Source organism: Mauremys reevesii, linkage group 14, assembly GCF_016161935.1.
Source record: "Mauremys reevesii isolate NIE-2019 linkage group 14, ASM1616193v1, whole genome shotgun sequence".
NCBI lineage: Eukaryota > Metazoa > Chordata > Testudines > Geoemydidae > Mauremys > Mauremys reevesii.
The window spans coordinates 9,656,304-9,669,714 of NC_052636.1; the positions used below are offsets into that span (position 1 = coordinate 9,656,304).

Below are 13,411 nucleotides of genomic sequence, written 5' to 3' on the forward strand. Positions count from 1 at the left end.
TCTGAACAAAATGCTGGAAAGGAGCAGAACCAAAGGGGCTGGACAGGCCCCATAGGGACACTGGCTCCTCCCTTCCCCTCCTGTGCAGCCATGTCCTGTCGCTGGCAGAGATCGGCCCCCCCATCTCCCCCCCAGAGGCAGCCGTGTCTGCGGGCTCCCCCAGCCAGCACCTACTAACCCCCACCCACGCTGGGGGAGTGACACAGGACAGCAAATTCCACCTACCCAAGGACAAATTGCTGCAGATAAACGGGCTGGGTTCACATCCCAAAGCTGAGGAGAACTGAAGAATTACAGAGAAAATAGGGCAAAATGAGAGACTAGAGAGTCAATAATTTTAGGGAAAATGAGGGAATCTCCTTGGATTTTCTAGCCACATGTGGGGAGGGGAGAGAGAAGGGGAAGAACTAGAGAGAATTGTTCTCAGGTTTTGAGATGGAAAGAAACGGCACAAACAGGAAAAGAATGCGAGTGGCTCACCCCCGTGACCATAGGCGTGTGCAGCACATTTCATTAGGGTGTCCACCCTAGCCCCACCCCATCCACTGCCTTCCCCTTCCTGCCCCCCTCAGAACCCCCAACCCCCCCTGCTCCTTGTCCCCTGACTGCCTCCTCCTGGGACCCCCCCACTGTAACTGCCTCCCTAGGACCCAACCCCCTACCTGTCCCCCTGACCCTTATCCACCCTCCCGCCCCAGACAGACCCCGGGACTCCCACGCCCCATCCAACCGCTCCCCGCTGATCCCAGACACCTCTGTGTTCTTGGGGAAGCAGGGTGCAGTATCCAGCCTGACTTATGAAAGACACCCCCCAGCCTCTGCTTAAACCAAAACCCATCAGAGAAAAACACTTGCAGAGAGCAGTGAAGGGCGTTGGGAGACACACCTAGACCCCTCCTGACAAGGGTGACAAGATTAAGACATCTCCATTAGCATACAGAATGGAGAGCGGAGACGACTCCCCTAGCCTCATCTGCATGAAAGATGGGACAGGAAGCCATCTCAATTTACATACAGAATGGAGAGCAGAGAACCACACTGAATTCTGGGACCAGAAAAAGCAGGGAAGCACTGCATCATGGGAATCTCTGCTCCAGATGCTAATGAACCTACACCTGCCCACACCCAGCTCAGCAATTATCAGACCAATTATCGCAATGGATCCTTAATTGATGTCCAAATAGTGAAGCTGCCTAGTTGCATTGTGAGCTCCCTGGAAGAAAACACCACCCATAGCCAAGAGTGATCAGCTCCTATTGTCTAGTCTACAGAAAACCCTTGAGTTATCAGCCTTACCTATAAACAAATGCATTGTTCTCCCTTGAACCACTGTATTTTCTCTACAAAAATCCCCACTCACCCTCCAGTCAGGGTGCTGATGCTTAGATTCAAACTAGGCATCAGTTCCACTGGGACTCCATCTTCTCCTGGCTGATCGTGCTGGGGGCTCTGCCTGTCTCCAGCCCTCAAGACCCTGAGCTACCAGCATCACCTGGGAACCCCGACCAGTTCAAGCCTCATGGAGTGGGAGAGACACCCCCCCCACTTTCTCTCTGTTTTCCTTTCTACCGTAGCTATTAACCTTTAATAGTGGATGTTAGGTTGGTTTAGGCTCCTTGTGCAGTGATCACCAGTATTCAATACATAACCTGCATGGTTCAGCTGGCTGCTTCTCTCTCTTGCTGAACCTCACTCTTTTGTGTTTTAGCTTCCCCCAGTCACTCTGCAGCAACGCGTCTCTTACCTAAGCTACAGATCCCTGCAGCGCCCAGAATCCTGTGGGGTTTGCTCATCAAGGAGGTTCCTGCCAGTACAATTGTGATGTGAAGGTGGGGATAGGGCCGTGCTGAATCTGGGACACATATGGGTAACAGCTTGAAAGTGCTGCTTCATCCAGCCCAGTGAGTCCAGGGGCAGATACGGGGTCAGCGTGGCAGTGCTGATTGACCCGGTCCGCTCAGACTTGCTCTGTTACCGTAGGGGCGGGTGGGTGGGTGGGGCTCATCCGGTTTTGGGGCTGGAAAACCCAGCCCTAGGGAACCGAGGTCCTGCAGGAGAGCTCCATTGGGAGGACGTGCAGAAGGGAGGAGCAGAGCTCCATTGGGAGGGACGTGCAGAAGGGAGGAGCAGAGCTCCGTGTGAAAACACACGTGAGACAAGCAGCACATTGATAGAATCACAGAATCCCTCCCAGAAAAGTAACCCGAATAAATGAGCGTACCCCAAGTAATGGGCAAATCTGGTAACACCGCCCCTGACAGGACCCCAGAACTCCCGACCCATCCAGCTCCCTCTGCTCCCTGCCTGCCCTGACCCCGCTCCACCCCAACAGGCACCCCTCAGACCCTCAACCCATGCAACCCCCCCACTCCTTGTCCTAACCGCCCCCTCCAGAGCCCCCTCAACTATCCAACCCCCCTCCCCACCTCCTGGCAGCTCTGTCTAGTGGCTGCTCCCACCCACACACTCAAAGTGGCAGAGGAGGTTCCCTCTCCTTCGGGGGGAAGGTTGCCTAGTGGTTAAGGCACTGGACTCAGGCTCAGGTGTTCTGGGTTTGAGTCTCTGCTCTGCCACAGACTCCCTGCTTAGCCTTGGGCAAGTCACCTCACCGCCTTGTGCCCTAGATCCCACCTGCCCAATGGGGCCAACACTGACCCCGCCTCCTGGGCTAAATCCATCCATGGCTGGGTGATGGGGGGGGGGGGGGAAATGGAGATACCAACATGGGGAGATTGGGGCGGAATTTCTCCACAGCCGGAGTGAGCCAGCTCCACAGGGGATGGGGCGAGAGGGGCTCAGGCCAGCTCCACACAGAGGGGGGGGGGTCAGGGCTTCAGCCCTGCAACTTCTGCCACTAAAGTGGCTGGGGCTCCCGAGCCAGGGCCTTCAGCCCCACATCTTCTGCCAGGGTCCGGGGTTCTCCCCTCTGCCCCAGGGTGGCTCCTCTCTCCCCCCCACCCCCCGCCCAGCGCAACTCCTGCTGGGGTCTGGGCTTCCCCCCCGCTCCCGCCTCCCAACCCAGCGGGGCTTCTCTCCCCGCCGCCTCCCAGCTCCTGCAGGGGCCCGGGGCTTGTCCTCCCCACCCCAACCCCAGCGTGGGTCCAGCCCCGTCCGGGGCTGCTCCTCCCCCCCCCCCAGCGCGGATCCTATCCCCCCCCGCCCCGCCCCGCGGCTTCTGCCGGTATCTGGAGCTTCTTCCCCCGGGGCACCCGCCGCTGCTGTGACCGGAGCCGAGCCTGGCGGGCAGGGAGCAGCGATTCCCGCGCGGGCCCTGGCAGAGCCCCCAGCCCGAGCGGGCCGGGGCAGCACCAGGGGAGCGGGGGGGATCTGCTGCTGCTGGCCCCGCCCCCCCACCAACCCCTGGGGCTGTTTGGGGGGGCTCACTCAGCCCCCCAGGAGCGGGGGGGGGGGAGCAGCGGAGCGGAGCCTGCCCAGCAAACAGCTGATCGCAGCTGCGCCCAGGCCGCCCCCGGGGAAAAGCTCAGCGGAGGAGGCGCCACAAGCTGCCGGCAGCGGGTCATTCCCGGGGCGGGGGGCGAGCACCCGCCTGCAGCCGCCGCAGCCTCCCCCCCCCCGCCCGGAGCCCCCACGGGAGGGGGGGAACAGCCTCCCCAGCCGGGGCTCAGGGCATTGGGGTGCCGGGGCTCCCCTGCGCACGCCTGGGCCCGGGACACTCACACACACTCTGCCCCGGGGCTCCTGGTGCCCAGAGCCCGATCAACCCCCCGCCGGCAGCTCCGGCCTCTCCCCTCCCGCCCCGCCAGCCGCACCCAGGGGAGCCCCGGGCCCCGGGCTCTGTCCCCACCTGGAGCCCAGCGGGGCCGGGGGCAGCTCCTGCTGCAGCTGAGAACAGCGGCTCCGCTCCGGCCCGGGCGGCTCCAGCGCTGCTGGCAGCACGTGGCCACCAGGGAGCAGCTGCTGAGCCCGGGCTCCTGCGTCACAATGTGCCAGAGCCCCGCCCCCAGGAGCTGCCGCGCCCCCGGGCTGTGCCAGAGCCCCGCCCCCAGGAGCTGCCCCGCCCCGGCCTGTGCCAGAGCCCCGCCCCCAGGAGCTGCCCCGCCCCTGGGCTGTGCCCGAGCCCCGCCCCCAGGAGCTGCCCCGCCCCCGGGCTGTGCCAGAGCCCCGCCCCCACGAGCGGCCCCGCCCCCGGGCTGTGCCAGAGCCCCGCCCCCAGGAGCTGCCCCCCACCGCTGGGATTTGTTCTCCCGCCTCCTTCTTCCCAGCACCCACCGCTCCCAGCTGCTCCCTTCCTGTGTCTGCAAACAGCCCCCACCCCCGCACCCGGGGCGGGCTGCAGCGCTCGCTGGGGCTGTCTCCAGTGGCTGAAATTGCCTCCATCTCTAATCACCTGGGGCGGGGGTAGAGGGAACGAAGGGAGGAGATGAGCCCAGGGTGTGAAAGCAGAATTAGGGGGCATGGAAAGAAGGACTGTTTGGAAAGGTGGAAAGGAAACCCTGTCACCGCTCCTGGGTGATCCAGATGGAGTCAGAAGAAGTTGGGCAGCAGAGGCTCAGATAAATTGAGGAACCCCTGGGTGTCCCAGTGTTGGCCAGGGATTGTACAGCACCTAGCGCAATATGGAGTCCTGATCTCAATCATGGTCTGTGCAGCACCTGGGAGCCCTAATGTCTGTTTCCTGATCACAGGCACTGGGGATGGAGTGAGGGAAACCTCAGCACCTGAAGGGTTAATGCAGCCCTGTGTGCAGCCCCTGCTAGGGTGACCAGACAGCAAATGTGAACAATCGGGACAGGGAGTGGGGGTAATAGGAGCCTATATAAGAAAAAGGCCCAAATATCGGGACATCTGGTCACGCTAGTCCCTACTGCTCTGATGAGGGGTTGGCTTAGAGAGTTGTAGTAATAACAGCAGCAAAGAGTCCTGTGGCACCTTATAGACTAACAGACGTATTGGAGCAGGAGCTTTCGTGGGTGAATCCCCACTTCATCAGATGCACCAATAGTCCCATATGGGCTAGTGGTCAGGATTCCTGGTTTTCATCCATGGGGCCTGGGTTCAACTTCTGGTGTGGGAACAGTGCAGAGCTTTTGCCCAGAGTGGAGACAGGAAATGAAAGGAACAGGAAGGGATCCTGCCAGCAGGGAGTTAGACAGTGTGGGAGGATCCCAGAAGTGGGGTGGGGCAGTGGGCGGGGGGGAGATGAGGGAAGGATCCCAGCCGTGTGGGAAGTTGAGAGCACAGGCCTGGTCTGGGGGGTGGGGAGAGTGAATGTGTCCCTCTAAACCCACCAACTGCAGACTAGGCAGGACTGGAAGAATTACGTATTTGTTGGTAAATGTAAATTTCTGTGTAAACGCACAACCCAATGGCAAAATATTTCCATCGATAATCATCAAAATTGGCAGATGGGCAAAGTAAGAAACATGCTGCTTGAGAACTTACCCTGTTGTAGGAGCAGCAGTGATCTGTGTGCTCCGTATCACCTGTATCCCCAAAAGGTCTGTTACACTTCCCCATCCCCTGCTTGTCTCCTCTCCCTCTCTGAATGCCTGTGAAGTGGCTTTCCCCCTCCCCCCCCTCCTGCAATGCTTGTGGGATGAAGGGGCTGGTTGAACAGCTGGAAGAGCAGAAGAGCTCCTAGATAGACAAGGTGTCTGGGACTCTCATTAGGCAGCACTCACACACCCAGAGCAGGGACACTGCATGGACACTGGCCGAGGTGGAGTGTGACCCACCAGATGCAGCCAAGTCATCTCCAGTCGCAGGCCATGAGGAGCAGGTCCTTAAAAGGGGAAGGGGCCCTGTGCTCAGGAGTCACTCACAAGCTTGTACCTCCAGTGAATGCCCTTCGCCCCGACCGCCTGGCCAGTGGTTCGCTGCATTGCAGTTCATCGTGCCTCGGGAAGACTTACCTTCATCACACCGTCCATCGCGGCGCTGGGGGACACTTACCTTAAAGGATCCTGACATCTCCAGTGCCAGGCCTGTCCTGGGAGCGTGAGTATGACACCCCCCTATCCCTTCTTTTGAGCTTAGCTGTCAGTATAATAAACATGCTGCTTTTTGCCAAACTCTGGGGGTTATTAGTTCTCCCTACACTTACTAGCTGGCCCTATTTTGGGTAACAGAAGCAACATTGCTGGGTCTGTCATCGTACCAAAGGGGAGATGGTTGTCTATGAAGGAGGGTGAAGACTAAATGCATCCGATGAGGATGGGATTCAAACCCATGCGTGCTGAGCACAATGGATTAGAAGTCCAGCACCTTAACGACTAGGCCACCTCATCTGAGCTATCAAGAAGTGGACAGGAGGAGAAATCTAAGGCCAGCAGAGATAGGGCCACTAAGGAGTTTCCCAATACTAAGCGTAAGCAGGGGCTGAATGAGCTCCCCCCTCACATCTAGTGAGGAGCTGGGGGAAGACTTCAGGAACAGGTTGTGTTTGCATAGACACCCCTACTCTGCCTAGCTATGCAGCATGATGGGGCCGCTTCCCCAAAATGACCAGTTTTGGATGGTGGTGGGTTACAAATCACTTTAGGATTGAGTGGAATGAAATGTTATTCTCCTCCCTGTACGAGTGAAGGGCAGCAGAACGTACCTAGGCCGTCCTGACGGAGGGGTGGGTGGGGGAGGAATCGCTTTCATTGGACTGCAGAGAAGTGATTGAGGACGTCACCCTAATCCAGTGGTCCCCAAACATTTCACACTGCGCCCTCGTATCCATGGCTGTGGCCCCTCGGAAGCCGCGGTCGAGAACCGGGGCTGGGAGTGGGGCCGTTGCTTGCTGGGGAGAGGGGTGCGGACAGGGGTAAGGGGGTCGAAGCCGGGCTGGGAGCCAGGGGCCCAGGCTGAGGGTGGGGTTGGGGAAGAGCTGGGACAGAGTGGGGCTGAGTGTTGCTCCCTCCCCGCCCTCCATGGGGGCTGGCTCAGGCCCTGGGGTGCCCCCATCAATCTTCCTCTGTGTCCCCCTAGGAGTCACGCCCCACATTTTGGGGACCACTGACCCCTACTCGCTAAGCAGGGGCTAGTGATGCCAAAGCCCAGGGAAAGGGAGAACAAGTGCGGGGGCCCCAGCACCGAACCCTGCCCCCACTTCTGTGTGTGGCTCCGCCCCCTTCCACACCTTCCACCCACGGCCCCCCCCACTGTCACCTCTGTTCCACCCTTTCCCCCACTGGCCCCACCCTGTCACTCCTTTACCCCGGCCCCGCTGCGGCCCCGAGACCAGAGAAGCTCTGTGCCCCTGCTGCAGCCCCCGGGCCGTAGCAGGGAGTGGGAGCTCCTCCAGCCCTGGGGCTGACATGGGGGAGACTTTCCCAGGGGGGCCCAATTTGGCCAGGGCCCCTAGTCATGGGCCCCACTGTCCCCTTGGCGACGCAAGGTTTGGGGAGGCTGAGCCCCCCCGAGCCTCCATTACGAGCCGCCCAGGCTACCTCTGCTCAGTGGGTGGCCAGTCTCCCTGTGTCTCTGCTGTTCGTGCTGGGGAGCCCGGCCGGCCTTAGGGGTGGGGCCCCCGGCAGCCGCCCAGGGCTCCAGGGGGTCAAAGGGCACCGTGTGGCCGTGCAAAGGTGCTCACTGCTCTCCCCTGCCCCAGTGCTCCTCCGTGGCCCCACAGAGGGTGGGGGGAGCGAGGAGCAACACTATGTGCTCCATGCGTCCTGGTCACTTTCCCCTCCTGGGCTGGGCTGTGAGGGGAGCATCAGAAGCTGCTGCTCTCTGCCCTCCCCTGACGCAGCCCGGCTGAGGAAAGTGACCTGGATGCAGGGAGCTCGGATGATGTCGCTTCTCGCCCCCCTGCCCCTGCTAGGGAAGGCTGCTGTGTGGTGTCTCCATGGCTGCACTTTCAGTGATGCAGGTTTCTCTCTCCCATTGTTCCATGGGCATCCTACTAGATTGCCAGCTGCTTTTCAACTGCAGTGTGGAGACTGTGTGTGTGTGGGGAGAGACAGTGTGTGTGTTGGGGAAGACTGAGTGTGTTGAGCTAGGTAGGAGCAGATCATTATTATCCCTACTTGAAAGAGGGAGAAGCTACGTGTGAGAAAGAATTGACTTGTCTGAGGTCACACAGCCAGTCAGTGGCAGAGTTGGGAATAGGACCCAAGAGCCCTGATTTTCAAACTAACCATCGGATTTTGAATTTCAGACATTGAATGACCTGAATAAAGTGCTCTCAGATGAGCTACAGACCAACAACAGTGCACAGGAATTATTCAGCAAGTATTTGAGAACTGCAATGTTAGAGAGAATCATGAACTGCTCAGAGACCATTAATGGAGAGAAACAGCAAAATCCATCAAACATAGAACTGGTTCTGACTTATTTCCTTGGTCTTAAAAGAGAACAAGGACCTGAGTCTCCTCCCTGTCAATAACCCCCTGCTCAGCCAATCAGTGTAGAGACTGAGGACGGGAGGCTGAAGGTTCTCACCAAAGAGCCCAAAGGATGGCCCAGGTCACTGGTGGGGATCACTGCCCGAGCACTATTTCAGCCCCACATTTTTGTGTGGACCTCCCACAGTGGGAGCTGCAGAGCACTCCCCTGCAACACACACACACACACACCCCTCCTGGTGTTGGGAGGGGAACAGGAGAAAGGACAAAAGAAGCAAGAGATGGAGAGAAAGGGAGGGAGAGATGGAGGAAAAGGTAAAAAAAAAGGACAAACCCCAATGTCCCCAGTGATTCTAAGGGACAAAATCCCAGGTGTGGAATAAAATTCTGCCTCCTTAAGCTCGTGTTTTCCATGCCTAGAATTCAACTCTCACCAGATGGATCAGACTGAACAGGTTTCAAACCTTGAGGAGGCTCTTACCTTCTAAGCAGGGACGGCTGTTTTCTATTAAAATCACTACAAGGGAAGGAGAAAACTCGAAAGAGGTTCCTCCTGGCGCTCACGTCCGTGAACCCAAATACTCTCTCAGTCCTCAGAGAGAGACCTGGAGAAGGAGACTTGCTGAAGCAAAGCCACAGGGGTCTCTGAGGTTTCCCTGGCCCCTCGCCCCTGTCCTGCCTGGCTGATGTCAGCATCTCTCTGTGAGGTCACCACCTCCCCACCACCTTGGACCAATAGGCTGAGGTCCTGCAAAAGGCCTTTGTGATGTCACTGCCACACCCCTCCCTTGCTGGGCTAATGTCCTGCCCCTGGCCAGGCACTTTGGAGGTTTGAGCTGCTCCCTGTGGATCACCCCCCTCAAGGAGCGTTCGTTCTAGGCAGCAAGCCGGCTAGACAGGGAAACATCAGATGCTGCTCCCAATGCTACACTCAGTTTTTCAGAAATTATGGCCAGAAGAGACCATTAGAGCATCTAATCATATAATCATAGAATATCAGGGTTGGAAGGGACTTCAGGAGGTCATCTACTCCAACCTACTGCTCAAAGCAGGACCAATCCCCAACTAAATCATCCCAGCCAGGGCTTTGTCAAGCCTGAGCTTAAAAACCTCTAAGGAAGGAGATTCCACCACCTCCCTAGGTAACCCATTCCAGTGCTTCACCACTCTCTGAGTGAAAAAGTTTTTCCTAATATCCAACCTAAACCTCCCCCACTGCAACTTGAAACCATTACTCCTTGTTCTGTCATCTTCTACCACTGAGAACAGCCTAGATCCATCCTCTTTGGAACCCCTGTCAGGTAGTTGAAAGCTATCAAATCCCCTCAGTCTTCTCTTCTGCAGACTAAACAAGCCCAGTTTCCTCAGCCTCTCCTCATAAGTCATGTGCTCCAGCCCCCTAATCATTTTTGTTGCCCTCTGCTGGACTCTTTCCAATTTTTCCACATCCTTCTTGTAGTGTGGGGCCCAAAACTGGACACAGTACTCCAGATGAGGCTTCACCAATGTCTAAGCATGGGGCAGGGGTCGCTTGCTAAGGAGTGGGTGGATCGGCTTATGTGGCCTGCATCTTGCAGGAGGTCAGACTAGATGATCATAATGGTCCCTTCTGATCTTGAATTCTATGATTCTAATAGAGGGAATGATCACATCCTCAATCTGCCGGCAATGCCCTAATTATACAGCCCAAAATGCCGTTAGCCTTCTTGGCAACAAGGGCACACTGTTGACTCATAGCCAGCTTCTCGTCTACTGTAACCCCAAGGTCCTTTTCTGCAGAACTGCTTCCTAGCCATTCGGTCCCTAGTCTGTAGCAGTGAATGGGATTCTTCCGTCCTAAGTGCAGGACTCTGCATTTGTCCTTGTTGAACCTCATCAGGTTTCTTTTGGCCCAGTCCTCTAATTTGTCTAGGTCCCTCTGTATCCTATCCCTACCCTCCAGCGTATCTACCACTACTCCCAGTTTAGTGTCATCTGCAAACTTGCTGAGGGTGCAGTCCACGCCATCCTCCAAATCATTAATGAAGATATTGAACAAAACCGGTCCCAGGACTGACCCTTGGGGCACTACGCTTGAAACTGGCTGCCAACTAGACATGGAGCCGTTGATCACTACCCGTTGAGCCCGACCATCTAGCCAGCTTTCTATCCACCTTACCGTCCATTCATCCAGCCCATACTTCTTTAACTTGCTGGCAAGAATACTGTGGGAGACCATATCAAAAGGTTTTCTAAAGTCAAGGGATAACACATCCACTGCTTTCCCCTCATCCACAGCCCCAGTTATCTCCTCATAGAAGGCAATTAGGTTAGTCAGGCATGACTTGCCCTTGGTGAATCCATGCTGACTGTTCCTGATCACTTTCCTCTCCTCTAAGTGCTTCAGAATTGATTCCTTGAGGACCTGCTCCATGATTTTTCCAGGGACTGAGGTGAGGCTGACTGACCTGTAGTTCCCCGGATCCTCCTTCTTCCCTTTTTTAAAGATGGGCACTACAGTAGCCTTTTTCCAGTCATCCAGGACCTCCCCCGATCGCCATGAGTTTTCAAAGATAATGGCCAATGGCTCTGCAATCACATCTGCCAATTCCTTTAGCACCCTCGGATGCAGCGCATCCGGCCCCATGGACTTGTGCTCGTCCAGTTTTTCTAAACAGTCCTGAACCACTTCTTTCTCCACAGAGGGCTGGTCACCTTCTCCCCATGCTGTGCTGCCCAGTGCAGCAGTCTGGGAGCTGACCTTGTTTTTGAAGACAGAGGCAAAAAAAAGCATTGAGTACATTAGCTTTTTCCACATCCTCTCTCCACTAAGTTACCTCCCTCATTCAGTAAGGGGCCCACACTTTCCTTGACTTTCTTCATGTTGCTAACATACCTGAAGAAACCCTTCTTGTTACTCTTAACATCTCTTGCTAGATGTAACTCCACGTGTGATTTGACCTTCCTGATTTCACTCCTGCATGCCTGAGCAATATTTTTATACTCCTCCCTGGTCATTTGTCCAATCTTCCACTTCTTGTAAGCTGTTTTTTTGTGTTTAAGACGAGCAAGGATTTCACTGTTAAGCCAAGCTTGTCGCCTGCCATATTTACTATTCTTTCTACACATCGGGATGGTTTTTTCCTGCAACCTCAATAAGGATTCTTTAATCCTTTAGAGGATTGGAACTGATTTTAGTGAAGGGACATGTTTGCTAGGTTTTTATGCATTTGCACAGGAAAACATTGAGTGTTTCTATTCATTTCAGGAATCCCTATTCAGTGGAACTCCTGAACATAATGGAAATGCCATTATTTTTGTTGAGGGAAGAGGTTTGTAAGGGGGCACTTGGATTTGAACCAAGGACCACTTGAACTGCAGTCAAACACTCTACCACTGAGCTATACCCCCATGACTGCTGTGTAGGTAAGTCAGAGATCTTAAAGACTTTGAAGGACAGGCCCTGCCTCAGAGATCTCCTGTTCTGTTCCCAGACCACAATGCTTTTAAAAATGGAGTTTGATTAAATTTAGAGATCCATGTAAACACCACAGCTTGCACACCACCCCCATAGCTTCCCCAGTGACAGAGCTACCACCTCGGGGAGATGGATTAACTACACGGACGGGACAGCTCTCTCCCCTCCGCTTAGAGCATCTTCATTATTTATGAATAGGTGGGAAATAAACTCCTGAATGGACAGTAACCAATTTATCAAATATTGCTGGGTCTGCATTCAATATGTGTACCTGGTCATATTGGCTGGATTAGTAGGAGCATTGCTGGCAGATCGAGGGAAGTGATTATTCCCTTCTAGTCGGCACTAGTGAGGCCACATCTGGAGCATTGAGTCCAATTTTCGTCCCCCCCACTACATAAACAAATTGAGAGAGTCTAGGGAGGGCAACAAAATGATTAGGGGCAGGGGACTTACGAGGAGAGGCTGAGGGCAGGGCCGCCCAGAGGGAGGGCAGGGGGGGCAATTTGCCCCAGGCCCTGCAGGGCCCCCATGTGAATACAGTATTCTTGAGTTTTCCAACTTTTTTTTTTGGAAGGACCCCCCAAATTTGTTTGGCCCCAGGCCCCCTTAATCCTCGGGGCGGCCCTGCCCACTCCACCTCCTTGACTCATTCTCTTCCCTCTGAGGCCCCACCTGTGCTCCGCCCTCACTCCCATTTGACCACGTCCCAGCCCCGCTCTTCCACTGTGGCTGAGGCCTGCTGGTCCACCTTCCGCTCGCTCCTCTCCTCCCCAAGGCCTCCTTGTGCCTCTCCACCCCTACCCCAAGGCCTGCCTGCTGCCCCCACCTCTCTGCCCCTCCCTGAGACCCGCCCTGCCCACCGCCCCACCTCTCTGCCCCTCCCTGAGACCCGCCCTGCCCATCGCCCCCACCTCTCTGCCCCTCCTCCTGAGACCCTCCCTGCCCACCCCCCACCTCCCTGCCCTCCCCTGAGACCCACCCTGGCCACCGCCCCCACCTCTCTGCCCCTCCCCTGAGACCCGCCATGCCCACCGCCCCCACCTCTTAGCCCCACCCCAGAGACCCACTTGTCCACCTCTTTCCTCGGTCGTCTGTTGTTATTCCTTGAAACACCAAGGATGGAATTAAAAGCTGAGTTTACTCCAGGGTGAGGAAAGAAAGGAGCCACCAACCCCCTGACAAATCTCAGTGCCCCAGAGAAAACCTGCCCCTGCTATTGCGATCACTGCTGTGCTGGGGATATGGCAGGAAAGGGACTGTCTGAATGATCAAGGCAGGAAATGGACAACAATCTACAGCAATGTCTTTGACCACAAACACACTCGCCTCATGCTCCAGCCAGAAGGGAAATGAGCAGGAATTCTTGCAGTTCAGGCATGGACACACTTACACAATGGCACAGCAGTGTGTGTGTTGTGGAAGCTGGTCTGAGGAAACAACTGGAATTGATCACTCAGTGAGAACAGAACTAGAGTGCAGTGAGAGACACATCTCAACCCAGTAGTTGTGGCTGAGTGGTTAAGGTGGTGGGCTAGAAATCCATTGGGGTCTCCTGCGCAGGTTTGACTCCTGCCAACTTCGGATAAAGTTGTGGTTCTTTAGTTTCAAGGGAGCTGGGTCTTGTCTCACTCTCAAGCTTTGTCTACACTATTCAGTA

The 13,411-nt window shown here is 56.0% G+C and overlaps 1 protein-coding gene and 2 non-coding genes across 3 annotated transcripts in view; all 3 read right to left on the reverse strand.

The window, feature by feature from the left end:
- LOC120381873 (zinc finger protein 250-like) overlaps positions 1-13,411 on the reverse strand; it is a gene marked incomplete at its 3' end in the record, with an annotated part of 102,755 nt that overhangs the window by 9,020 nt on the left and 80,324 nt on the right. The gene's annotated exons all lie outside the window — the stretch shown is intronic.
- TRNAR-UCU lies at positions 6,167-6,248 on the reverse strand. The gene has a single exon. It is a non-coding gene; the product is annotated as a tRNA-Arg (tRNA).
- On the reverse strand, positions 11,613-11,684 carry TRNAC-GCA. Its single transcript has one exon. It is a non-coding gene; the product is annotated as a tRNA-Cys (tRNA).